Genomic DNA, 11,782 nt, shown 5'->3' on the forward strand with positions numbered 1-11,782 from the left:
AGATCAACAGTTTTACCTTGTGTATTATGCAAATACCAAGAACTTCCTAATCCAGTAAATGCTACATAAAGATGGTGGATAACTCCATGCACCGCTATGCCCATCCTTACACTAATTTGCAACATCTACTCCCATACACAATGAAGTGTACAAAAAAACGTTACTCTTCCCTCTTCCTACAGTCCACTTACACTGCACCCAATGTTTCCCATATGGGTCTAACTGCACCTAATGGGTGCCAGGAATCCACTGAAGTGCCTAAGTCATCTCCTGGGGCAAAAAAGTACTATATAAGTGATACCTACAGAGTAGCTACTTATAACTCCAAAAGTGCTGACGCCACGTAACGGGTATGGAAAGTGCTATACAAATAGGCTTTCCCGTTTTCAATTTCTATTTTTGGTAAATTCTGGGTTTTTTCCCCCAATGTTTTCAAGGGATTTCAATACCTTAAAAAACAGTGGTTATCAGTGGTTACAGATTTTCACGCCATTACAAACAACAGAAACAGTGATTTTCCGGTGTTTATGGAATGTTTTGCTTTTATTGTTGCTTGCTTTTTGCACTGATAGTGCAAAGTATATAGACAGTGAACATACAGTACAGTGTAAACAAGGTCTAAACACATTTGTGCAAATCAAACTTATTGTAGTAGACCATACAATACTTCTTCAGTGAGTCTTTGGTCATGTGTGCTCGCTCTTTCCTTCTCATGTAAATTGTTTTCTGTGAAAAGGCCCTCTCAACATTGGCACTTGAGATGGGCAACGCCAAAACAGCCAGCACACAATTTGCTAACTCTGGCCACTGACATAGCTTTCCATGCCTAATACTGGTGCACTTGAAAATTACCATTCTCTGGGCAGGTTCTGCAACATTTGCGTTAAACTGGGCGCTTATGCCCGCAGAGTTATTGAAGCAGTCAAAAATGAAGCAATATGTTTGAAACTACGGAGAAAATTCCCTTTACGGAAGGGATCTAAAACTTGTAAAGAGTACCACAATGAGGTTTCATTGACTTGAAATGCCATGGTTGGTGAAGGGATATTTCTATGCATCATTTTTTAAAGCTCACATCATGATTATGGGGTCTAAGCCCAAGAAATATAAGACTCACTATTGTGAGAGGAATTAACTCACTCGGGTAACGTCATTCCCATATCTAGGATTGCTATTAGATGAAAGGGGGTCTTGGATCCCACAAATGCACACCAAAAGAAATGTAATGGCAAGATTAACTATTACCGTTTTAGATTTCGCGCGTAGATTGGGCTCTAGACCCATCCAAGCTATATTAAGCATCTATAAGGCCAAATGTCTTGCTATTGCGAGTTATGGATCTGACCTTTGGGGTCATCGGAATACAAAGGATATTCAAATTGTGGAAAACAAATGTTTACGAAATTTGTTATCTGTTCCGTCCTCGACTTCCACTTATATCATTCATCAAGAGCTGGGCATTGGTTTTATTTCAGATACTATAGAAGTGGCTCCTCTGCTTAAATGGATCAGTATGTGGATTGACCCTGAGCTTGTGATGAATCGTGATATTATCTGTGATTGTTTATCTCTTGATTTGGTTAGTTGTATTCCATGGTTGAATTATATAAAAAGGAATTCTATATATTTAGGGAGACCTGAGTTGTTTAGTTCTCTGGAAAAAATGGTTAAGGCCGACATATTGGGCCCAATTCACAGAACTAACTTAAGACAAAATCCTAAACTTACTACCATTTTGGTATTCACAGAAGGCACTTACTCATTTTGGTATTCACAGAAGGCACTTACTCATTTCGGTATTCACAGAAGTTAGGAGTCCTAACTTTAAGACTCCTAAATGCCTTCTGTGAATAGCGAAAGTCTTAAAGTTAGGATTTTTCTCAGTTTAGGAGTAGTAAAGTTCGGACTCCTAACTTTAGGACTCCTAAATGCCTTCTGTGAATACCGAAAGTCTTAAAGTAAGGATTCTTCTCAGTTTAGGAGTAGTACAGGTAGGACTCCTAACTTTAGGACTCCTAAATGCCTTCTGTGAATACCGAAAGTCTTAAAGTAAGGATTCTTCTCAGTTTAGGAGTAGTAAAGTTAGGACTCCTAACTTTAGGACTCCTAAATGCCTTCTGTGAATACCGAAAGTCTTAAAGTTAGAGTTTTCTCAGTTTAGGAGTAGTAAAGTTAGGACTCCTAACTTTAGGACTCCTAAATGCCTTCTGTGAATACCGAAAGTCTTAAAGTTAGGATTTTTCTCAGTTTAGGAGTAGTAAAGTTAGGAGTCCTAACTTTACTACTCCTAAACTGAGAAAAATCCTAATTTTAAGACTTTCGGTATTCACAGAAGGCATTTAGGAGTCCTAAAGTTAGGACTCCTAACTTCTGTGAATACCGAAATGAGTAAGTGCCTTCTGTGAATACCAAAATGAGTAAGTGCCTTCTGTGAATACCAAAATGGTAGTAAGTTTAGGATTTTGTCTTAGGTTAGTTCTGTGAATCAGGGCCAATGTGGGCCAAAAACATTTATGTCCAAATATCCCAAAGTGATCGAGAGCGGAAAGAACTAAATAAGCCTCTTGTGAGAGCACACCAGTTGATATGCACATCATTAACGATTGAGCCGTATTTGACAATAGTGTCAAATCAGCAACATCATTTTCTCCTGGTTCGATTTAGATTGAATCAATTGCACTTGCTCTTCGCTGAACCCAAGGGATGCAAAAAGTTGGAGGATTTAAATGTATGCACTTGTGACAATTTTTCCACTCAGGACTCCATGCACTTTGTTTTATTTTGCAAACACTTTTTACATATTCGAAATGGATTTATAATTCCTATTTTAAAAGGCAAAGGTTTTATCCAGGCAAGACCGGCCTTCATTTATCTTAAAATGTTAAATAATGCGTGGGAAATTTTTAGTATTGCTAGCTTTTTAACTGCTGCTGTTCGAATAAAGAGGAAAGTAGGATATGATTATAATTTGTGCCCACTGTTAGAAACTTGATGAGATCTCTTTTTAATGTGTACATCGATGAATTAGATTGTATCTTATAATATTTCTTGGATATTTTTATTGTACATTTGTAGTATGCTTTTATGGTTTTAATTAACCGAATAAAGTGAATTTGACTGACTGACTATGCATCATTGCATGCTATTTCTCATACATTGTAAAATCAAAGCTCCTGAATTGGTCTTCAGCATTGCTTTGCTTACCAAGTGGCAAGCCCCCTTACATGGAACACGTTGCAGTGCCAAATTCACCAAAGGTGTCGTCCAGCCTACTCTCAAGGAGATGTTTCACATCTACACCAATTATGCTGAAAACTTGGCAGACAAGAGTGGTTTCAGACTCAAATTTTTTAATTATGTCCACTACAGCAGTTATATTTTCTTCTAAAAATTTAAGAATGCACATCACTAACAATATGTCACCAAAGATCCTCACATTTCTTGCCTTTGGCATCATTACTTAGCAAGAATTCTGTAAACAGTTGCCACATGGATAATATAGCATTCACAGCCCCTTCCCTTGTACTGAGAACCATCAGCTAGGTGTAAGTGATACAGTTAGGATGGCTCTTTCTTTGATGCCACATACAGCATAAAATGAGAAATGTTTGCGTTTTAGTTCCCACGCATAACAAAGCACTGCATCAAAATGGACTAAAAAGTCAAAAGCATTCTTCATTAACTCTGAAGAATGTAAGGATGCTTTCAGCATACAATCTAACAAGTGGCAAGGATCTCTTACAGGGAAGCACTTCAGCTCAGGTATCGGTTTTGACAGGCCATCAAACAACTTTTTCATTTACGTAGCTGAATCACTGCAAATACAAACAATATCACTCCAATCTTTGTTGAACTAGGAAATAACCTTTTTGCAGCAGCATTTCAAGTGACACTGCGTCCCATGTTTTCCAAAAGTCTGGTGTCATTTTTTCACCTCTATCCCAGATGCTTGGTTAGAGCACTCTTTTCCCATATACTTGTCACTATACCTTGCATTGAATGTTTAAAGCCTGGGGTGTTGGCAATTCACCTACTATCAATACTAACTCACTAGAAACTGGTGGGTTGATGTATGAAAGGTTTTAACCCATTCTCTGTGGGTAAATGTGATGGCACATAGTGGGAAATATTCTTATGAAACCAGCCATTTTATCTATCAGTGAAAGAATCAAACGCAGCCAAAATATCAAATATGATTTTGATATTTCCTGATTCTATACAGTTTATAAAATAATTAAACAAGACCTAAAACATGCTTCTAAACCCTGCAACTTCAGACCAAAGACCACAAAACTGAAAAAATCAAAAGGAAGAAGAAACAATATTTTAGAGACATCCCTAAACAACAAAACTCAAGCAGGATAATGTTAGCCCAGTCTTTTTTGCTGCTACCTTGTATAACAAAGTTATATTGTATTGGGCCCTTCAGGAACAAAAAAAATGATTCTTTCACTCTCCTTTTGCTCTCTTTGACTGACATTTAGTTTGTGGTTGTGCAGGTGTTTTTTCAGTGTTAATATAATTACACTGGTGAAGGCTACTGCCCTTTCGGTGGGTTTTTATCAGTTATTATAGGTTTAAACCAAAAAACAAACAGCCTACATATAAATAACCACACAGTTCAACAGAATACATCATACTGCGTCCTCCACCTCTGAATGGCGGACCACGCTGGAATACAGCACATTTTTACACATTTTGGGGTATATTAGCAACGGCCGGCGATAATTATCGCTGGCCGTGCTTTGCGATAAATATATCATCGCAGGCTACAATCTCTGGAATTTATCGCCCTGGTAGCACGTTATTAACAACGCATTACTAACAACGCATTACTCCAGGGCGATACAAATTCCAGAGATAGAAAGGTTATCGCCCTTTTGCAGGGAACATCGCTGGTTTTCCAGCGATGTTCCCTGCAAAACTGCGATAAACTTGCTGATACGACCCACAGGGTCATATCAGCATAATCCACCCCAATGTTGGGGATAGGTAAGTCTGCATTTTAGCAGATGTTAGTTTTTGGAGAAAACAGCTGTTTTCTCTAAAAACTAACATGTGCTAAAATGCTGGGGCAGCCTTGTAAATATCGCGATGTGAACATCAGCGATATTTACAAGGTTGTCCATCTGGGGTACGCCCAGTGATGCCCACTTTGCATCTCATTAGAGATGCAAAGGGAGGCGTTGGGTAAAAGGGTGCTAACATGCGATTATGCATTTTAACCCCCCTTGTGTAAATAGGGTGATAGTTTTATCTCCGCTTTTTTGGCTTTTTAAGTCAAAAAAGCGTAGATAAAGCCCTTGTAAATATGCCCCTTTGACCTTCAAAAAGTCGCCTTAACAAGTATTTCCTTCTCTGCAACACCCTTCTTATCATGGGATTAGTTCACATTGACACAACAAGATTGGTGGCACATGCTCTGCTAAGGTGCATGATCCTTCTGTTGTAATGTGCAATGAAGGATGTAAGGAACACCTCTGACCTCCTAAAAACATTCAACTGTAAAGATGCAATTAACACAAATATATTTTGAAAAGGGACCTCGCTGGAAGGAATTTCCTATCAAATCTTTGAATTGACGGATTCCTAGAAAAGTCTTCCCGATTTATGATTTATGAAAATGACTTTTCTCAACCGTCAGTCAGACAGATGTTTAGCAGCCTAGAGGACCACTGAACCACAACAATGGCAGGTTGGCTTAATTATGTGGCCAGGAAAGGTCAGCATTTGTGCGATTAAAGGCAAATTGTGTAAGGCATTACCCAGCCTGTCAGGCATTACCAAGCCTGACTTCCTAGCTATTTTAACATGTTAGCAGTCATTGATACAGAAGGGACCCCAATGATGTATGTAATGCATAGTTTTCTTAAGAAATAATACTGCATATTTTATTCAAATGTTATTCATCTACAGTTAATGATTTCATATTGTACGAAAGCGAAGGCGGTGGGTGAGATTTTAAAGTGGTGGGGCGCAAACGAATTAGCATACAGCACCGTAGCGAGCAAGCGCAGCGAGCGAGCCCGAACCCCAAAAGGGGGGTTTCGGGGGGTTACCCCCCACCCCAAGAAAATTTTGAAGAAAAATCGTGCATTTTCAAGCAAATTTGAGAAAGCAGGAAGGTTAATAAAGCAATTGTGAAAGTGCAGTTATTACATTAATAGATGGCATAACATAGGTAGCTGCTTATTCAGTATTACCACAGAGCTTCATACATTCTGTCCTATTATGCTCAGGTGCTGAATTCAGACTATAAGACTCATGGAAATCTCAGCTCTAAGAGTAGAAGAAGTTGTACAGCAGTGTAATGGTTGCCAGGCTCGTTCCGCAGGAGCGTCAGGAACTTGAAGAAAAGTCCACAGTCTTCCCCTACGGCCTTCCGACTCTATTAGACTCTAGAGTAACGAATGGCACGCAAGGGGAAAACAGGGAAACAAAACAAGGAAAGGCGGGGGAAGAAAAACAGTCTTACAACATACTGAATATTAGACTCTAGAGTCTAGACGAGTGGACTCTCCAAGTGAAACCCCGGGCTTGAAAGCATCATTTCAGGAGGGCTTGGGCCTGCCTTCTGCCGCAGATGGGGGCGGGGTGAGGCTTGGTCCTGGGGAGAGAGTACAGGGTGGTTGGTAGTGGGCTGGGGGTGAAGAGCGGTGGGGTGGGAGGTGGTGAGGAGGGCGTGAGGGTTCTAGATAGGAGTGGATGATGAAGTGGGGGTTTTGTTGGTGCACAAGGAGTGCAGGGAAATAAGATGAGGTGGAATAAGGGCGATGAGAGGGCGGTAGAGACTGGGGGTGGCTGCTGGTGATGACTTGTGTAGAAGTTGTTAGGGTGAGGGCCGTCCGGAGGGGTGCAGTGTGGTGGGTGGAAGCAGCAGAGCCACATGTGAGAGGTTCTCACTGGTGGGTGCCAGGTCGAAGGTCAGGGACATGAATCCCACTGCCCCCCTCGGGGCACGACAGAAAGCTCTGTCACCATGACTGACGGTCTGGATTCTTTTAGGGGTCGAAGGCCACTGATAGATCCGAATGGACCACGTCCCGGCACCTCTGTTGTCCAATAATCTGTGCAGGTCGTCTAAGGCACTACTTCTAAAGTGCTTATCCAGAGGTTTAACTGTTGCATGCTTCCAGGCGCTGGAAATAGCGCCGTGAGTCGACAAGTGAAAAGAGCCATAATTTATTCGCAAAGGGACTTGATCAAGAGAAACATTATCAAGGGCACTTGATGGTCTGCTCACCCCACTTTATGGACAGCGGTTGTTGTTTCTGGAGCCTTCTGGCTTCCTCACGCTTGAGGGCCGAGCTTTCAGATTCCGACAGAGGCGGACGCATCGGCAGTGAACACCTACCATAGCCAAAGAGGCCCTGGGCCCAAAGAAAGGACACATGCCCAGTCCGCCTATTGTTCCTCTAGAGGCCCCACTGCAGCTTTTCTTGTCTGAATGTGTGTTTGTTTGTGAAGTGGCCCAGCCTTCCAGGATTGTCAGGGTGAGAAACTACCAGCAAAGTATTTATAAATACCCCAAATTGTCCTGCTTGTGGATCTTCGCCAATTTTTGCAGGTAACCCTGCCCCAACCCACCTCTGCCAGAACTTGTATTCATACAAAAACATATTTTGAAAATTAATAACATAAATATGCTGTTTGTGCACCACAGCACACCAATCGCTTGGAGAGAGTGGTCCAATCACCATTTCTCCCCACACTTGTAATTCCCCGACAGTCTTGTTCATTAGGTCTGGGCTTCACACTCTACACACATTCCAGTAAGTAATCATAGAGCCAAGCAGGTGTATATGGGTCGTTTATAGGGATGCGCACTGAGAAGTGCCTGAGTACAAGGGCACAGATAAAGGTGCGCCACTGGATAGCCCCTTTTGGTTTTCTGACCAATGGCTGGCCTTGCTTTGAGCATCACAGATGCAAGCAGAATGCGCCTCATAGTGCTTTTCTCGACTAAAAGCAGTTTGTTTTACCAAGAGAGTAATGATTAGCAACACCTGCTGCAGGCACTCGCTAGAAATGAACATATTCTAGAAGACCATGGAAATAAGTTTTATCGGGTCCCCTTACTCCTCCCCTGGGGAGAGGAGGAGGCTGTGGTATGGTTGCAGAGAGGGCTGCTTGGCTCGTGTTCGAGGCAGCCCTTGGGGCCCTGCAGGATGAAAGTGAGTGCAGGAATGAGGAGTATGAGCGCGCTGATGCTGGCGGGAGCGATGCCATAGGGTGCGTTTTACAAATTAAAAAATATTTATTTCCATCGCCCTCTAATGTTTTCATTGCGCGGAGACGAGTTTTCTGTTCTTTATGCACTGTTATGTATGTATGTAAGCATTTAACAGACAAAATCCGATGATGTGTAGCTGTCAATGGTTATTTGTGTTCACAATTATTCTCAGGAAGCATGATGTTTATTAAATTAGGAAACTCGCGGTTTCAGCCCCACAGATGTCCCTCTTGCGTGTCCCAGTTTTTTTAGATTTTTATATTTACCTTTTTATACTCCTGCTTGCAACTAATGACGATTTATGGCATGCTGTAGACAACGAGGTAAAATGAGCCGGTGTGAAGGCTGCAGTATGGCACCGACTCCGGAAGCGCCTATTTAGAGACAGGTGGTCGGTGCTCTTTGGGACTAGTCTCTGAATGCTGGCCAGGTTTTGCAATGTACATTATTTTGTGCAGGGTGAACACTGTGACTGGAGTACCGCTTTTTTATAGCTGAGGAGCAGCTCACAAATCATTTCCTTTATGGTCATTTAAAATTACCGGTTCATGTTGATTAGGAAAAAATAAACGTAGAGCACCACAATCTGGAATCACAGCATGACTCATGGGTGGGGGGGGGGGGGTCGACTGGCAGGGGTATTAATTTAAAATAAAAAATAAAAACTTACCGTTGGTGGTCCGGTCCCGCCTCGTCACGTAGCAGGAAGAAGCAGCCGCTGGCAGCCCATACACACACAGTACTACACCGCCATGAGGTGTGTGTGGAGCGGTGACGACGAACTGCCGACTGCAGACAGTGCGCACCTCACTAATGACGATGGCCAATCACTGTTCGCATAAGCCACAGTGATTGGCCATACCTTGTGTGGCATCCAATGCTTTGTTTGGCGGTGTCTCAGCCAATCCAGAGACGCTGCATTAGCAGCGCCTGGATTGGCTAGAGCACAAATAGGGCTCGCCCATAGGAGAGACCGGGGGCTGCTGCATGAAGCAACCCTCAGCCTCTTGGGTCCCCGTCCCTCGCTCTCCTACTAGTGGCTGGCTGGCTGACAGTGCGCATGTTCAGGCTGGTCATAAAAATGACCAACCCAAACTCGAGCATGCGCATACGCGCCGCTGGCCTGTCAGTGTGTGTCACTCAAATGGAGTGCTTGCCCCCGGCCCCACCCCCTTCATCGGCCGATTGCCTCGGGCATGTCCCGGGCCGCTACTCAAGTCAACCTGACAGCGTGCGTCAGCGTACATGAGCAGAGATTAGAATTATCATCTCAATTGCTTCATTGGTTGCTTGCGTCTCAAACTTAGTCAGCAGGGCTGGTGGGGCCACGCCCCTACGCCCCAATGGACGCACCGCGGCTCAATTATTTACTACTACGCTTTCTGCCTCCAATGCTCATTTGATAAGTGATGTAGTGGAATTTCACACATTTTTGTGGAGTTAATGTGCATTGCATTATTTCCAAAAATCCAAGCCTCTGTAGGTTTGTGACAAAAGTGTTGTTAATCGAAGTACTATATCACTTTTCCAAAGAGAGCTGTGGTACAGGCTATAGGACACAGCTTCCTTAGTGACACCTCCGCCCCCCTAGCTTTTGTGTGAAGTTCTCTGCCCCATTTGCTAAGGTCGCAGCACACATTTCAATAGTAAATATGAGAGGAACCTGGGGAGTGCCTGGTAAAAGGGGAATACTTACTACTTACTACTTAAAGGGAGAGGATTAGGGAGAGGGAAAAGGGACCTAGAGAGGGGTAAAGAGAGTTTAGGGAGCAACATGCAAATACAAAAACCCACCCACAAAAATATAAGCCTATTATTATTTGCAAACAAAACTTCTAAAGTTATTAAAGTAAACAGACATTGGCAAAGCCAATAAGCCTTGCCTATCCGAGCCTTATTGGCTTTGCCAATGTTTTTAGCCATGTTGCAAATGGCTGAAAGTAAAGAAAAAAAGCTTTATAACAAGGCCCTTGTTGACTGTGTTATAATTTTTTTTTTGTACTTTCAGCTATCCTGCACTGAAGCCAGCGCAGGTGTATAATCGACCCCATTGTGTCACTGTAGATCTATAGTCTGGGGGCTGCAAGCACACTTCTGACCTTTGCATGCAGCCCCCTGTTCAAAACATGCAAGCATTTATTTACAAGTTAATTGACATTAAAAAAAGCAACTAACGAAGGTGTTCTGCACAGTTAACTTTGGGCCACCTTTTTTAAAGACATTCTGCAACAAACGTGTAAAATCTGAAAAAATCTCTTCAAAAATGTATTTTATTCACATGCAGAACTGTTTGATCAGTAGTTATAGTACATCAGACTAAATCAGTGCAAGGATTTTTGAAAGAGATAGTTTTCAAACATGAATTTTGAATTATTTATGCTTCCACCCACCCTGACAATGCCAATAGTGAACTTAGAGCAAGTCAGTTATGTGCACCCTTTGGATGGCATGGGTTGCTATTCTACATGGACATGATTTTAGTAAAATGAAATGTTGGACACGTTTTCGTACAGCGCACATCCTGCAGGTATGTATTTCAAGATCGGAGTATATGTAATAATACACAACAAGCATTGGCAAAACCAATGGGTTTCGCCTATGCGAAATCTATTGTCTTTGTCAATTTTTTTTCTAAATGTGGCAGATGACTATAATAAAGATGTGAAATCACAGAAAGAATTGCCTACTTGAGGAACCGGGTTTGAGTTTCAGCATCGGCTCAACATCCTGTGTTCCTGGCCAAATCATGTAATCTCCGCAGTGCCATTAAGAAGGCCAATATAACTCGTGCTCTTATAAAGCGTTGAAATACTTTATAGAACATTTAAGTGCATTTCATACAAGATGCCCCTATTGTGAAAAAAGGTGAGCAGTACACTTTTAAGGTGTGCCAGTGTCCTAAGTGAGGAGTAGAGCAAACCCATGAGGGGATGGAGGAACGGTCAGGAAGCGCAGCGTTGAAGGACACAGCGCTCGCACTGCACTACAGGGAGCACTGTGATAGCAGACAATTGGCAGGAGGTGGGTAGATATTGGCCAGAGAGTTGAGGGTAGTAGTAAAATGTGGCATTAATCGTCATTCAGTGGATTTCCTAGACCTTTTGGCCCCTGTGCTACGGCACCTGCTGCCCATTGAAATCTGACCCTAGTACCTGCAAGATAACTGCACTTGTGACTGCTTGTTTAGTAGTAAAATTTAGCAATAATCAGTGTTCAGTGAGTTTCCTACACCTAATGGCCCCTGTGCATCTGCACCTGCTGCACCATTCAAATATTGACCCTAGTGCCTGCAAGGTAATTGTACTTGAATGCTTATTTAGTAGTAAATTATAGCAATAATTGGTGTTCAGTGGGTTTCCTAGACCTTTTGGCCCCATGCCACTGCACCTGCTGCACCATACAAATCACGGCCCTCGTGCTTGCAAGGTAATTGCACTTCTGGCTGTTTGTTTAGTAGAAAATAAATACAAAGACCTGTTCATCCAAGGCTCCTCTTCTTGAGGATATTCATATAAGTGGAGGCGGGGATTCCATCACTCTTTTTCCCTA

This window comes from Triturus cristatus, chromosome 5_1 (assembly GCF_964204655.1).
Source record: "Triturus cristatus chromosome 5_1, aTriCri1.1, whole genome shotgun sequence".
Taxonomy (NCBI): Eukaryota; Metazoa; Chordata; class Amphibia; order Caudata; family Salamandridae; genus Triturus; species Triturus cristatus.